This window comes from Momordica charantia (genome assembly GCF_013281855.1).
Source record: "Momordica charantia cultivar OHB3-1 chromosome 3 unlocalized genomic scaffold, Mcharantia_2.0 BLBB01000003.1, whole genome shotgun sequence".
Taxonomy (NCBI): domain Eukaryota; kingdom Viridiplantae; phylum Streptophyta; class Magnoliopsida; order Cucurbitales; family Cucurbitaceae; genus Momordica; species Momordica charantia.
The window spans coordinates 10,464,340-10,478,112 of record NW_028275161.1 but is presented as its reverse complement, the minus strand read 5'-3'; the positions used below and the strand labels follow the sequence as shown (position 1 = coordinate 10,478,112).

The 13,773-nt window shown below is 37.6% G+C and overlaps 1 pseudogene; it reads left to right on the top strand.

Annotated features, from left to right (window-relative positions):
* Window positions 1-8,612: 8,612 nt before the first annotated feature.
* LOC148212357 (serine/threonine-protein phosphatase 7 long form homolog pseudogene) lies at window positions 8,613-9,909 on the top strand (annotated as a pseudogene).
* The last annotated feature ends 3,864 nt before the right edge of the window (window positions 9,910-13,773 follow it).

Below are 13,773 nucleotides of genomic sequence, written 5' to 3'. Positions count from 1 at the left end.
GAGAGTTTGAACAATTAGAACAACAACACTAATGTTTTAAGAGAAACTCACATCCTATACAGATAAACCATATAATATCGACTTCACATTAACCAAACCCTTCAAGGAAACCTTACTAACTATAAACCATCCACTAAATGAATATTAACATCTCGAATGGCAATGAAGCAAAAGCTAATTCAAGTACGATCAACTTAAACAAATGTATTTATAAATATCCTAAGTAGATTACCATCCCGTAGTTCAAGAGGCTAACAAAATTAATGCTCTAAAAGAATAATGAACCGGCAACCTTACAACATCCTATAGACAATAAAACTAAACAAAACCAGCCACTACCCACTCAACTACAACATTAAATGGCCACAACTATCCTAACTAAAAGAAATTAATTGCACACAGCATAGCTAATGGTCTTTCCGATCAAGCCTCCTCCTCACCATCACCATCTCAAGAGCTAGCTCGATACCTGCAAACTGGAGGGGAAAAAGAGGGATGAGTACAACCACAGTACTCAGTAAGCAACCCTTATCTGAAGGGTCACGCACAAACAGCATACTTATTAAGGAACAACGTGTCATGCTTATTAAAGAATCAACACACACACATCATGCTCAACCAAATCATGAAACAATCATTGTCATGCTTTTCATCACATTATGCATTCAAACATAGACACATTCTATAAAATTCGGTGACAACCACAACCAGGAACACATTAAGTACCAGTACTCACCTCTAGTCTCCATAACATCTCAAGTACCTCTACGCTTATCACAGCTACTCTAGCCTTCCACAGTTAACTCCTTCGAGCAGAGTCGGCCCCTGACCATTTATACCCAGAGCCCCGACCCTGCAGCATCGGCTCTCGACCATTTATACCCGAGGCCTTGAACTCTGCATCGACCCTCGACCATTTATACCCGAGGCCTCGATGTCTTACAACCTATTGGCCCTTGACCATTTATACCCAAGGCCCCAATAGTTCTCCTTTCGAAAGACTCCTCGCATCGACCCCCGACCATTTATACCCGAGGCCTCGACGCTCATCTTTATCCAATATTGGCGTATTGACCCCCAACCATTTATACCCGAGGCCTCGATACCCAATTAGTGACGTATCAGCCCTCGACCATTTATACCCGAGGCCCTGACACTCACCCATTCACTTCATAACTTTCATAACTCCACATAACATTTCTAGCCTCCAACCAAGATTTCAGTACTACTTCTGTAATAACTCCAACCACCACAACGCCCATCAACAACACCACCACTAGTATGATTTTAATGCACCTCTCAGCTCACCAACACAATTCAGCATACTTCCACAACATAAACATCATTCTAATAGCAAAACAATAAACCAAACATGCTTTCACAACATATCAATTCTTAACAACCGCGCCACAGTGAGTTTAGTCATAACAAAGCATAGTCAACCAATTGCAATCGATTGGAGCCCAACACAATTCATCCAAACACTCAATATCCAACGTCCATATCCAATAAGCATTGCCAGATATAATAAACAACTCATGAGACACGCCAACCACTTCATACAAATTCAGACATCAAACATTCCCAAAATAAATCCACTTTAACGAACATTCCCTATAAACATACATCATTCTACAACAGATCTCAGCAGCTCAACAATACAAAATTCCCACTATTATCACCGACGGACATTCAACACTACCCAGGCAACAAACCAACAAAAACAAGAGTTACACTGTACGACAACGTATCAGAACCAATATTAAACGTCATAAACAGCACATCGGCAACTAAATAACAAACATCAACGCACGCACCCGCCCCCGTGCTACTTACTTTGTTATGTCCCAAAATTCTCATAAGGGTCGTACTTGCTGCTACGCCAAGCCTCATGCATCAACAATCTCATAACAGTCCAATATACGATACACCGAAATGATCATATGTAAAAGCCAATCAATCTAAAATAGTCCAACATGATCCAACAGCTCCAGCAGGCATCGTTCACAGAAAAAGCACAATCAACCACTTAACCAAAATATAATTGATAAATACCCAGCATACATCAAACACAACCGATTTCTCATAAATATTCAATACGCTTTCGAAACAACAGATTATAGTACCAGTATACAAATTTCATCATGAAAACCAATTAGAACATAATAGCAACTCAATCATAGTCATCCAGGATTACCTGGCTACAATTTATTCACACAACCACATACTTTTCCCAAGATATATCAACAGTTTTATCAACAACGACGTTTACTAAATGATAACAACGACGTTTACTAAGTGAGTTTAAATGATCCATTACCTACTATCTCACCATAAAACCTCTTGGTTAAGGAGTGGGTCGATGTCAAAACAGTGTCGGAGGGGATGGGTAACTCAAACTAGCCCGAACAAGGGTGGTTCAACACCGAACATCCTTAAAACGAGGTTGTAATGTGCATCGCCACTGGAACATCACTTGTCACTCGTGGGACGTCCTATCAGAATTGAAGGTGCAGCTAGTTCGTTGGAGACTCGTCAGAACTCGTCGACAATCGCTGAAGGATGATGCAAAATCGCGTCGATGCAGATCTGGGCTCGGGATGGGTTGCTGTTAGGTTGTCGAAGGATTGTCGCGACTGCTGATGGTCTGCCACTGTTGCACGCCTAACACCTACCGACCATGGAGGTTGTTATTTGCCGGATTCGGTTGGAGGCCGCCGAAAACACGAGGGGCGCTGCTGCTGTCACATTGCCACGACGTTGCGTCGCCGTGGGGTCCCGTGAGTCTGCTGCAGACGAGTCGTCGGCCGGAGGATGAAGCTGCTGTCGTGGGTGCCGTCGAAGAAGGAGAAGAACGAGAGTGGGTGGGGGTGGCTGGTTTACCGAAGAAGAAGAAGAAATTGGGGGGGGGGGGGGGGGCTGTCGGCTGCCAAGAGGGAGAGGAAGAAAGAGATCCTAGGGTTTCTTGTTTTTGTTTTGTTTATTATTTATTTTTTTTCCTTTTGTTTTAAAACCTATAGCCCAATTCCCAAATCTTAAATGAGGCCCAAATAAGTAACACAAAGTCCCAAACAACAAGCCCCAAAATTTCACTTTAGAAATAAGAATAAACCCCACAACAACCCGAAATAAAATAGTTAACTTAAACTCTAAAACCGAAGAATAATAATTCAAAGAAAAGTAGAATTTAGGAAGGAAAATCCTAAAACTCGTGAATTTAGAATTTAACTAAAAATCTCCTACACAGGTCGAGAACTTAAATTATCTTAATCCAAAGAAATTAAACTTAATTCTAATTTAGCCAAAAATTAGAATTTCAAAGTTAGAAAATCCAAGAATTAAAGTTATCAACTTAGGGAAAAATCCAAAGACACTATTTATCTCTTAAAATAAACGAGTCAGAGAACGCGGGGCGTTACAATACAGCTCGGACTTAATATCAAGTTCGAGAAGAATTTTTATACATGGTGTAGAAATAAGGCTCTCTATTATAAGTATAGTATCTGACAGATCTCACGACCGGCAGTTACTCTTGTCGGACAGTAGATCAAACCTATCGGATCCGACAGATCGAATCCAAGCAGATCAAACCTTTGAGAAACAATATTCAAGGTGATTTGGCTAAGTGCTCCACCTCGGAAGGTTTGAGGTGGACCTGTCGAAAAGGTTACTCCAACGTGGACGTATCATTATCCTCTACGTAGCATGACAATTTTCCTCCCCAAACACAAAGTTAGCTACTTCTCACTACTCTTCAACAAATTCAACAACTTCAGCACCTTGAATCCTATAAATTGAGGAGCTCCCATTTCATTTACCTTTTTCAACAACTTCTGTTTTAGTTTTTAGCTTTCTTTTCTTAGTTTAGTTTTATATTTATCGTTATTCATATTTGGATCTTCTGTTTTAATTTACAACTTAGTTTTTAATTATTTTACATTTATGTGAGTTTTTTCTTTTATTAAATAAAAAATGAATTCTTTGCTCCTATCATCTATTGAAGTTTCCTTTATTTTTTATCATGAATTAATTTTATTTTTCAACCCTCCTACGAGTATCTTAGCTTATATTCTTTTGAACTGGAATTATCGAAGAGCACAGCACCTAATGCCTTCTGCTTATCTTGACTGATTGACTCTTAAGTCGATGGTTTATTGGTCACTTGAATAATCACACAAGGTATAGTATAATACTGAAAATGTTAAAATAAAACAAATTTCATCCGGATAAAACGAGAAGTAGCTCTAGAAATAAAATACTAAAACAATAATCTAAACATAGAATCTCTTACTCGTTAAACAAAAGTTGAAGCTCAAATTATTCAGATTTTAGTGTTTCATAGACATTAAAAAATGCTAGTCTAAGCTCTTAAACAACTAAAAGCAGTATGGAATAGAAGTAGAACTTAGTTTGCAAATTGTGGTGTAGATGCGTCAGGCACATCAGATAGTTGCAGGATTCTTTTTAAAACTATGTCAGTAGTAGGGGGTCGGCTTTCCATAATTCTAATTTTCTTTTGTTTTAAGTATTATTTCCAAAACGTTCTCAACTATTTGTACCTTAAAATCGATTGCTCATTCAAACAAATTATGAACTTATTTAAAAAGTTACTAGTCCTTTGGAGACGAATTTTGAGTACTTCCAGTTATTATTGGTGAAATTGTGCATGAGCAATCGATTTTAAGGTTAAAATAGTTGAGCATATTTTGGAAATAATACTTAAAACAAAGGAAAAAAAGAATTATGGAAAAACAACTTCATATTACAACCCTAGCTTTAAAAAGAAACCTGCAACTACGTGATGTGCATGGCGCATCTGCACCACATTTTGCAAATTAAGTTCTACTCCCATTCCCAGCAGCTTTTAGTTGTTTAGGAGTCAAGGCTAGCATTTTTAAACATCTATGAAACACTAAAATCCTAAATAATTTGAGCTTCAACTTTTGTTTAACGAGTAAGATATTTTATGTCTAGATTCTTTTTTTAGTATTTTATCTCTAAAGCTAATTTTCATTTTATCTCGATGAAATCTGTTTTTAATAACATTTTCAGTATTAGACTAAAACTTGCTTGATTATTCAAGTGGCCAATTCAAAATCAACTTAAGAGTCAATCAATCAAGATAAATATAATTAAGGTGTTGGGCGATGTACTCCTTGATAATTGCACGAATTTTTTTTAATAATATAAATAAAAAAACAGAAATAAGGTTGACGGGAAACTAATTCTAAAATTGGGGTACCTAAATCGTGTAAGACGTACACGATTTAGAATGGACACGAGTTTATGAAACTCGAGTACAACATACGCAAGTTTCGTCTGATGTGGCCCCAACTGCGTCTGACGTGGCTCCAACTGCACATAGTTGGAGCCACGTAGGGTTTGAAATCGTGTGCAACGCACACGATTTCTGTTTCAAATCTTGTGTAACAAACACGATTATTGAAATCGTGTACGTTGCACACGGTTTTTGTTTTAAAATCGTGGGCAATGCACACGATTTCTACAAATCGTGAGCATTTTATCTTCTGAAGACGTGTACAATGTACACGATTTTTCAATTCGTGTACATTGTACACGATTTAGGGGGTCTTAATCCATCCCCATCCCATTTCGACCCCACACACCCTAACAAATTTCAAAATCCTCTCTCTCTCTCCAACCTTCTAGCCGCTATCTGCAACCTGCGCAGCCATCGCCCACCTCTACTGTTGCCGACTTGCCACCTCCGACTGCCGCTCTCGTCGAGCTTCCTACGATCGCCACCCCTGCCGCCGCCTGTTGTCGGTTTGTCTTCTATTCTTCTTTTTTTTTTAATATTGTTGTTTTTTGTTTCTTTTTTGGACTATAGTGTATTTGTGTGTGATTTTTTTTTAAATATTGCTGTTTTTTGTTTGTTTTTTGGATTATAGTGTATTTGTTTTTTTTTTAAGAATTATTGTTAGATTCTAAGTCTTTTGGACTGTTTTGGTATAACTTTTTTAAGTTATATTTTTTTAATATTGCTTTGTATTATTATATGTTATTTATTGGTTGTACAAAGAAGTTAGTTGATTTTTTTTATAATTATTATATTTTTGTACTATTACGTGTTTAATTATTTTGTTTGTAATTATTTTGTACAGTTAGAGGTTAATGATCTAGTCTCATAAATCAAGTTGAATATGTCATTATCTTGTGATGAAATTGTGGTAATTGAACCTGAAAATAGTGGAGTTACTCATATAGAAGTAGAAGTTGATGAATTGTTTGAAGAATAATTGTGCATGAATACCCCATAAACAATCCTCCATGCCAAAATGAATAAATACCATCAGATATTTTCACACAAATAGATTTTGACATAATTGATTCTACATGTGAAGAAGGGTCAACGTTGGACGAAGGGTTAATGTTTATGGAGAATGATTCAAGCAAAATATATAAAGGTAGGAAATTTGTGACAAAAAAAGATATGTTTATGGAGAATGATTCAAGACATTTGGTACATGAGATGCAAACAATGGAAGGAAGGTTGCAAGTGGAGACTCCACGCTAGTCGACGTAAAACCCACGGAATGTTTGAAATCACCATATTTGAGGAACCTCATTTGTGTTTATACTGAGAGGTCACACAGGATCACTCACAATTGGATTCAGATGTACTCTGTAACGAAGTTCAAATTATTTTACGACGTCATCCTAGTAAGTCTATATATTCACTGCAAGAAATTATCAAAAGAGATTTTGGATATAATGTGAACTATAGACGTGTTTGGCAAGCTAAGAGAAAAGCACTAGTTAAAGTTTATGGTGATTGGGCGAAATCATATGAGGAACTTCCTTATTGGTTGAATGCTGCCATTCATTACAATGTAGGAACTCGAGTTGTATGGGATTTGATACCATCGCATGCTCCTGGGTAATCTTATTTTTGGTCGTGTTTTTTGGTCGTTTGGTCCTGCAATTGAAGGGTTCAAATACCGTAGACCAGTAATTCAAATAGATGGTATACACTTGTATGGCAAATATAAAGGGAAGTTACTTATAGCCACATCAGTTGTGCTAATGGGCATATGTTTCCTATTGCATTTGATATTGTTGAAGAGGAAAGAACTTCTAGTTGGTCGTGGTTTTTGAGTGCTTTAAGAACATTGGTTACCCAACGAGATGGTATTTTGTTTAATTTCTGATAGACATAAAGGTATTTTGGCAGTGGTGAAAAATGAAGAAAATGATTGGAGTGAACCGAGAGCATATCATTGTTATTGTCTTCGTCATGTGGCAAGTAACTTCAATAAAAAGTATAAATCGCAGCATATGAAAAAGTTGGTGTATCGTGCTGGGTGTCAACATCAGAAGCGTAAATTTGAAAAATATATGAAAGAGTTGGAAGAATTAAGTCCATATTGTATTGAATTTTTCTCGTATATAAATGTATAAAAATGGACACAATCGCATGACAAAGGGTTTCGATATGGTTGGATGACAACTAATCTAGCGGGGTCTATTAATGGTGTTTTCAAATGAGCTAGAATGTTACTGATCACTGCATTAGTTAAGTATTTGTTTTATCAAACGATTGTATATTTTGAGAAGCGTAGAGGAGAGATTGATGAAGCATTAGATCGTGGTGAACAATATACCAAATATGCTTTGAATAAACGTAGAAGGTGGGAGAAAAGAGCAACTTCACATTCAGTGACATCTATTGACCGAAGAACACAAACTTTCCATGTTGAAACGGGGATTAATATGTTATCTCCTAACAAGGGTCAACATACTCAAATTGTTTGTCTGACAAACAATACATGTACTTGCAATAAGTTACAATTATTCAAGATACATTGCTCTCATGTAATTGCAGTTTGCAAAACTATTCATTTGAAACATTTGCCCTTTGTTGAGGAGTCGTATAGATTGTCTGAATATCAACGTTGTTATGAATCTCAATTTCACCCTATACAACATAGGGACTACTGGCCAGAAGCCAAATTTGATATCATTCATCCTAATCCAAATTTATTAAGGGAACATGGACGTCCAAGGACCTCGCACATTCACAATGAGATGGATTGGCGGAGGCGGGAACAAAGGTTCGTTGTGGATTATACAAAGGTCAAGGATACAACAAACGTACTTGTCCAACTCGTAATTCGGGTGCATCTTCTTCTAGGCACATGGATGAATAAGGTTTTATTTTTTCAACGTCCCGTGATTATTAGTATTATTTTATTAATATTGAATTTAATTCTATTATTTTATACTTACAGGTGGAAGTATATAAGATTAATGCAATTGAAATGCTAGGTGAAATCAAATGTTTGGAGCTGTAATAGTTTAATGCAATTGCTTAGAGTGTGTGGACTATTAGTGTGTAACGTGTTTGTACTATGTTATATTTGTGTGTTAGGACTATTAGTGTGTAAAGTGTTTGTACTATGTTATATTTGTGTGTTTGGACTATTAGTATGTAACATGTTTGTTCTATGTTCTATTTGTTGTGTTTGGACTATTAGTGCTTAACATGTTTGGACTATGTTAAGTTTTTGTGTTTGGACTATGATATTTATATATTTATCGTGGATGACAATTCATAATATCTTCATTGTTCGTTATATTCAGCCTTAAATATGGATCCAGGACCTATTGATCCGACCTAATTATATTTGCAGCATACACATCGGTCACAAGAAATATGGGATACTGGATCTACAGTAATTTTGAATTGTCGAGAGGGTATAGTTTGTCGCAGCATTAGTCTAGATCAACGATGATTCCATATTTACAGCAATCTGGTTTTTGGGGAGTCGCTCAAATATGGTTTATTCAGTTAGACTGGCACCTTATTACAGCTTTAGTTGAGAGATAGTGACTAGAAACTCATTCATTTCATATGCGCGGTGGAGAGTTAACTATTACATTACAAGATGTTGCAATTCAGTTTGAGCTACCGATTAATGAAGAGCCCATTATTGGATCTTTGCTATATGATTAGACTATAATACGCGAGGATTTACTAGGAGTCCGACCTACTCAACTTAAGGGGTATAGATTGAGTATTCCATGGATAGCATCGCAATTCGCAGAATTACCACAAGATGCTGATGAAATTGCGATACAGAGACATACCATGGCATACATTATGCAGCTTATAGGAGGGTTTCCATTTGTTGATAAGTCTAACACATTTGTACATCTCATGTTTCTTCCTCTCCTAAGGGATTTTGAGGCAGCTGGACAATATTCCTGGGGTAGTGCATGTCTTGCATGGCTATATCGAGAATTATGTCGAGCTAGTCGATTTGATGCTCTAGAAATAGCATGTCCACTTATACTTTTGCAAGTACGGGCTTAGGATACGTAGGACATCCCTTTAGTGCTCCATAACACCAGTTAGTCACTCCTGACCAATACATAGGGCGTCCTCTTAGTGCTCGGTAAGTTTACTTTTTCTATGTTATATACACTAAATTTATATAATAGAATATATATTATATACTCAAAACTAATTCATTTCATAAACTTGTAGATGGAATGGAGTTTCCGAGCGATCCACAAATATGTTAATCCAGTATCGCATATGTTTTGATTGACTTATGCCCAATCAGGTAAAATTTGCATTTTATTTAATACATATGAATAAATAAATAACTATGTTATTAATACATTTATTATTAATTTTAGATCATTTGAACATCATATACTCACGATATTATGACTTTATTACCTGAATATTGTCATAATGGGAGAGATATATGGTTAACCGTAAGTTCTCTTATATGTTTCCATATTATCGAATTTCATCAACCAAATCGGGTCTTACGACAATTTGGGTTAAGACAAACTGTTCTATCATATTGTAATATGGACTCACAATTACATAAGATAGACTTGCGAGGAAAGCATGATCATGATTGGCGACACTAGCATGCAGCATATATAACATTGTGGCGTCAACGTCGTGATCGATGTGTTTGGTAAAGTAACAAAGGGCACTAGTAAACCAGTTTCTTCCAACTTTGAGAGGAGGCGCGCTCGTCGTAGGCGCCAACCACCCATTGATGATAATATTCAAGATCCAGAGCCTCCAATAGTTGAAGATCAGATTCCAACTACTCAAGATCAAGCAGATTTTATTATGATTCCTACACCTGCAGTTCATATGGACACCGCATCAAGTTCAATCCATCCACATATATCACCTATTGAGGTAACACAACAAGATATCGATAATATAATTTATCATCCACCATCACATTTTGATAGGCCTCAATCTCGTCGTGGAGGTCGTCAGAGAAGACAGCGACCATGTGGTACATGAGCTTTTATCCATATTCTATAATATTCCAGTTTGTTTATTTTTAAATTAACTTGTGTAATGAACTTTTATTAATGGATTTGAATTTAGTTTATAATTGAAGTCAAATTTAAATTCGTACAATTGTATAATTGAAAATAATAGTTTTCGAAAAGAAAAAAAAGGTTTGTTTGGAGGTTGAAGAAATTGAAACAAGAGCTGAAAAAATCATTCAACTTTAGTATGAAAAATGTGAGTTTTGGACCATTAGATTTTTAATTTTATTTTTCTCTTTCCTCTTGTTGTAATGTAAACGTAATAATGGGGGATATTAATGGATTTTTTTATGGCAAATTGATTGAAACAAATTGGTAATGTAAATATAATGAGGGGTGGATATTAATGGATTTTTTATGGCAAATTGATTGAAACAAATTGGAAATGTAAATGTAATCAGGGGCAGATATTAATGGATTTTTTATGGCAAATTGATTGAAACAATGAGATAAATCGTGTACGATGTACATGAGTTCTATTCATTAATCGTGTACATCGTACACGATTTATAAGAACTTGTGTACAAGGTACACAAATACATTGACTGAAATCGTGTACATTTTACACAAGTTCTTATAAGAACCGTGTCATAACCATGATCATGATGGAACTTGCAGTACTTGCTTCGATTCTTCTTGCTGGAATCGTGTTTCGATCGCTCTGGCCACTAGAGCAGGCTATCAACCGGGGACTCGTTGATCCGTGCAAGTATGTGGTGCAGTAGGATGCGCGTCGGGGTATATTTTCCAAACCTAACCGCGATCTACTTTGGCCTTAGGTCGGGTCAAGCCGGACTCCTTATGTGTGGTCGCAGTTCGGTCAACATCTTTGCCTTTATCCCTTCGTGATGACTCCGAGCGCTTCTTGCTCAGGGATTGGGCCTCGAGCAATTCTTCTCAGCTATGTGCCGCTAGATATGAACCATAAGCTCGGCCATCTGGTCTCATTCGGAAACTCTCCTAGGGAGTGGACCAATCATCTATCTTTTATTCTGTGTGAAAGGGCCCATCGGGCCATGCTCTCGTCGTAGTTAGGCACTCGCAGCTATTCCATGGTGAAGCGGGCCACGTAGGTCTTTAGGTCTTTGTCTGGCTTCTGTTTCACGGACATGGGGTGGGTTTCCATTCCCCTTTTGACGCATGAGTAGTGGAACTAGTCAACAAACTCTTGGGCGAGGTCCTGATATGTCGCAATGGAGTACTGCGGCAAATTCTTGAACCATTTCCTAGCAAGGCCTACGAGCGCTCTGAAGAAGCCTCGATACTGTTCGACATCGTTATACCCAACCTATCTCATGGCATCGTGATACGAAGTGGCGTGATCTACAGGATCTGTCGATCTGACATACTTGTCAATTCATTGCCCCTTGAAGACCTTTGTGAGTTCCACGGCCAGCACATCAACAGTGAATGGCTTTTGTGCTATTTTCATAGGTTCATAGTGGACCATGGATCCTCGACCTCCAGTCCGAGCTAGTTCATACTCGGTTGAAGATCTCTTTCTTCATGTGATCCAGCTCCTCCAAGCTAACCCGTACATGGGACCCGCTCGGGTGGCCAGACATCTTGGTGCTGGTATGGGATTCCATATTTTGAGCCAGTGCCTCGCATGGTTTCGTTTGGAGTTGATTTTATCTCTAAGGTCACGCGAGCCTTCAAGGAGTCTGAGCGCGGCGAGGGGGTCCTCGCCTGTGGAGCCTCTCTTCTCCGCATCCTGGGGTTCCCCTTTAGCTGTTTCGTCCATATCCCCATTCTCGTTTGCAGGATTGGCGATGCTTCGGGCCTAATCAGTCAAGATCACGTTGATCAACCTCCCAATTTGAGTAGACATTTGGGCGTTCATCGCCCATATTTCGCTTCGGAACCCTGAGCTCCTTCAGTGGGGGTTTCCGACTAGAGAGGGTTGACTATGTCCCTAGCTCCACTGACCTTATGCAGAGTAGGAGGGGTAGAGGTTGCTTTGCCAATGGGTTTATCGCGCCGACGCTCCTCATCGGTGGATTGTTCGTGGGATGACTCCTTGTCTGAAGTCATTTTCCAAGTGTCTTAGTGCGGAGAACGAGTTTTTGTTTGACTTGAAAACATCGTTCCTCACAGACGGCGCCAATTGTTGACAGTAAATTTGTGAGAGGTCCACGTGTCCCTCGGATGAGTGTATATGCCGAGGAGCAAATGAACCTACAATTAGAAAACTCAATACTAGTGTAATGCCTCGCTTAATACACTCCGGCACTCAAGTCGGTAATCAGAGTATCGAAAATACGAGTAGACACCTTAGGATTTCAATGACAGGTTTTTCACTTATTGGTGTTGGGACGAGTCTTTCCCTTTTATAGGCACGGATGATCAACCAGGAAGGACGACAGTTATGGAGGCAAGACTACACCGAGCTGTACGAAGCTTTTATGGAGAAGGACGTACATCCCCGATAAATAGTGGGTGGTGCCTCCACCTACATGTCTGAAACCTGATTCCTGCAGGTTTCACACTACAATCCTCGGCATCCCCTCCATACCGCAGTGGTAGCAACGCACCTATACGCCTGCACTGATTATGGTAATAACTGCCTGTAGTCCCGCGCCTCACTGTCGCTCCCAATTCCGGTTGCCTGTCCTCCTTAGATCTCTCCCTCAATACAGTTAATTAATTGATTATGGACAATTAATGATTAATGACATGTCTTGTAATTTAGAAATTAAAGAATGGACAAAATAGGAAAAAAATGTTTTTCCTATATAATATACTTGCGATGCATTGAAATTTATAATTTTATTACTATTACCTTAAGAGCAATTTTGTCATTAAAATTCAAATATCTCTATCAACTCCTATAATTTTATATATCTCTCTTTCTAAATACTATCTCTCTATCTTTACAAATTTCTCGGTCTTTCTCTATTCCCAACCCTTCTAATTTTCTTTCTCTCTTTCTAAGGACTATCTCTCCATTATTTAAAAATTCCAAATAAACTAAAAAAAATGATAATTTGAGTAAGGAATTTGGATGGGTGGAGAAAAAAAGAAGTCTAAGAGTGAATAAAAAATAAAAATAATGAAAGAATTAAGAGAGATAAATGAAGTTTTTTAGAAAATGAGAAAATTATTCGAAATGAAATTTGTAAAGGTGGAGAGAAAATATTTGGAAATTAAGAGGGATGGCATGAAGAATGACAAGAAGAGAGAATTAGAAGAGAGAATTGGTAGACTTTGAGGAGATTTGAAGAGAGGGAGGGAGAGAGATGAATGACAAAATTACCCTTAGAGTAATAGAGAAAGTGATTAAAATTAGATGACAAAATAGTGAGATAAAGTTTCTCTCTATTGTGTCTTTTATATATAGTATAGATATAGATTAATATTGATATTAATACTACAGATTATATATATATAAACATGAACATTATTTGTCAATATAAGTTTAGCTTAGCGGTAATTGAC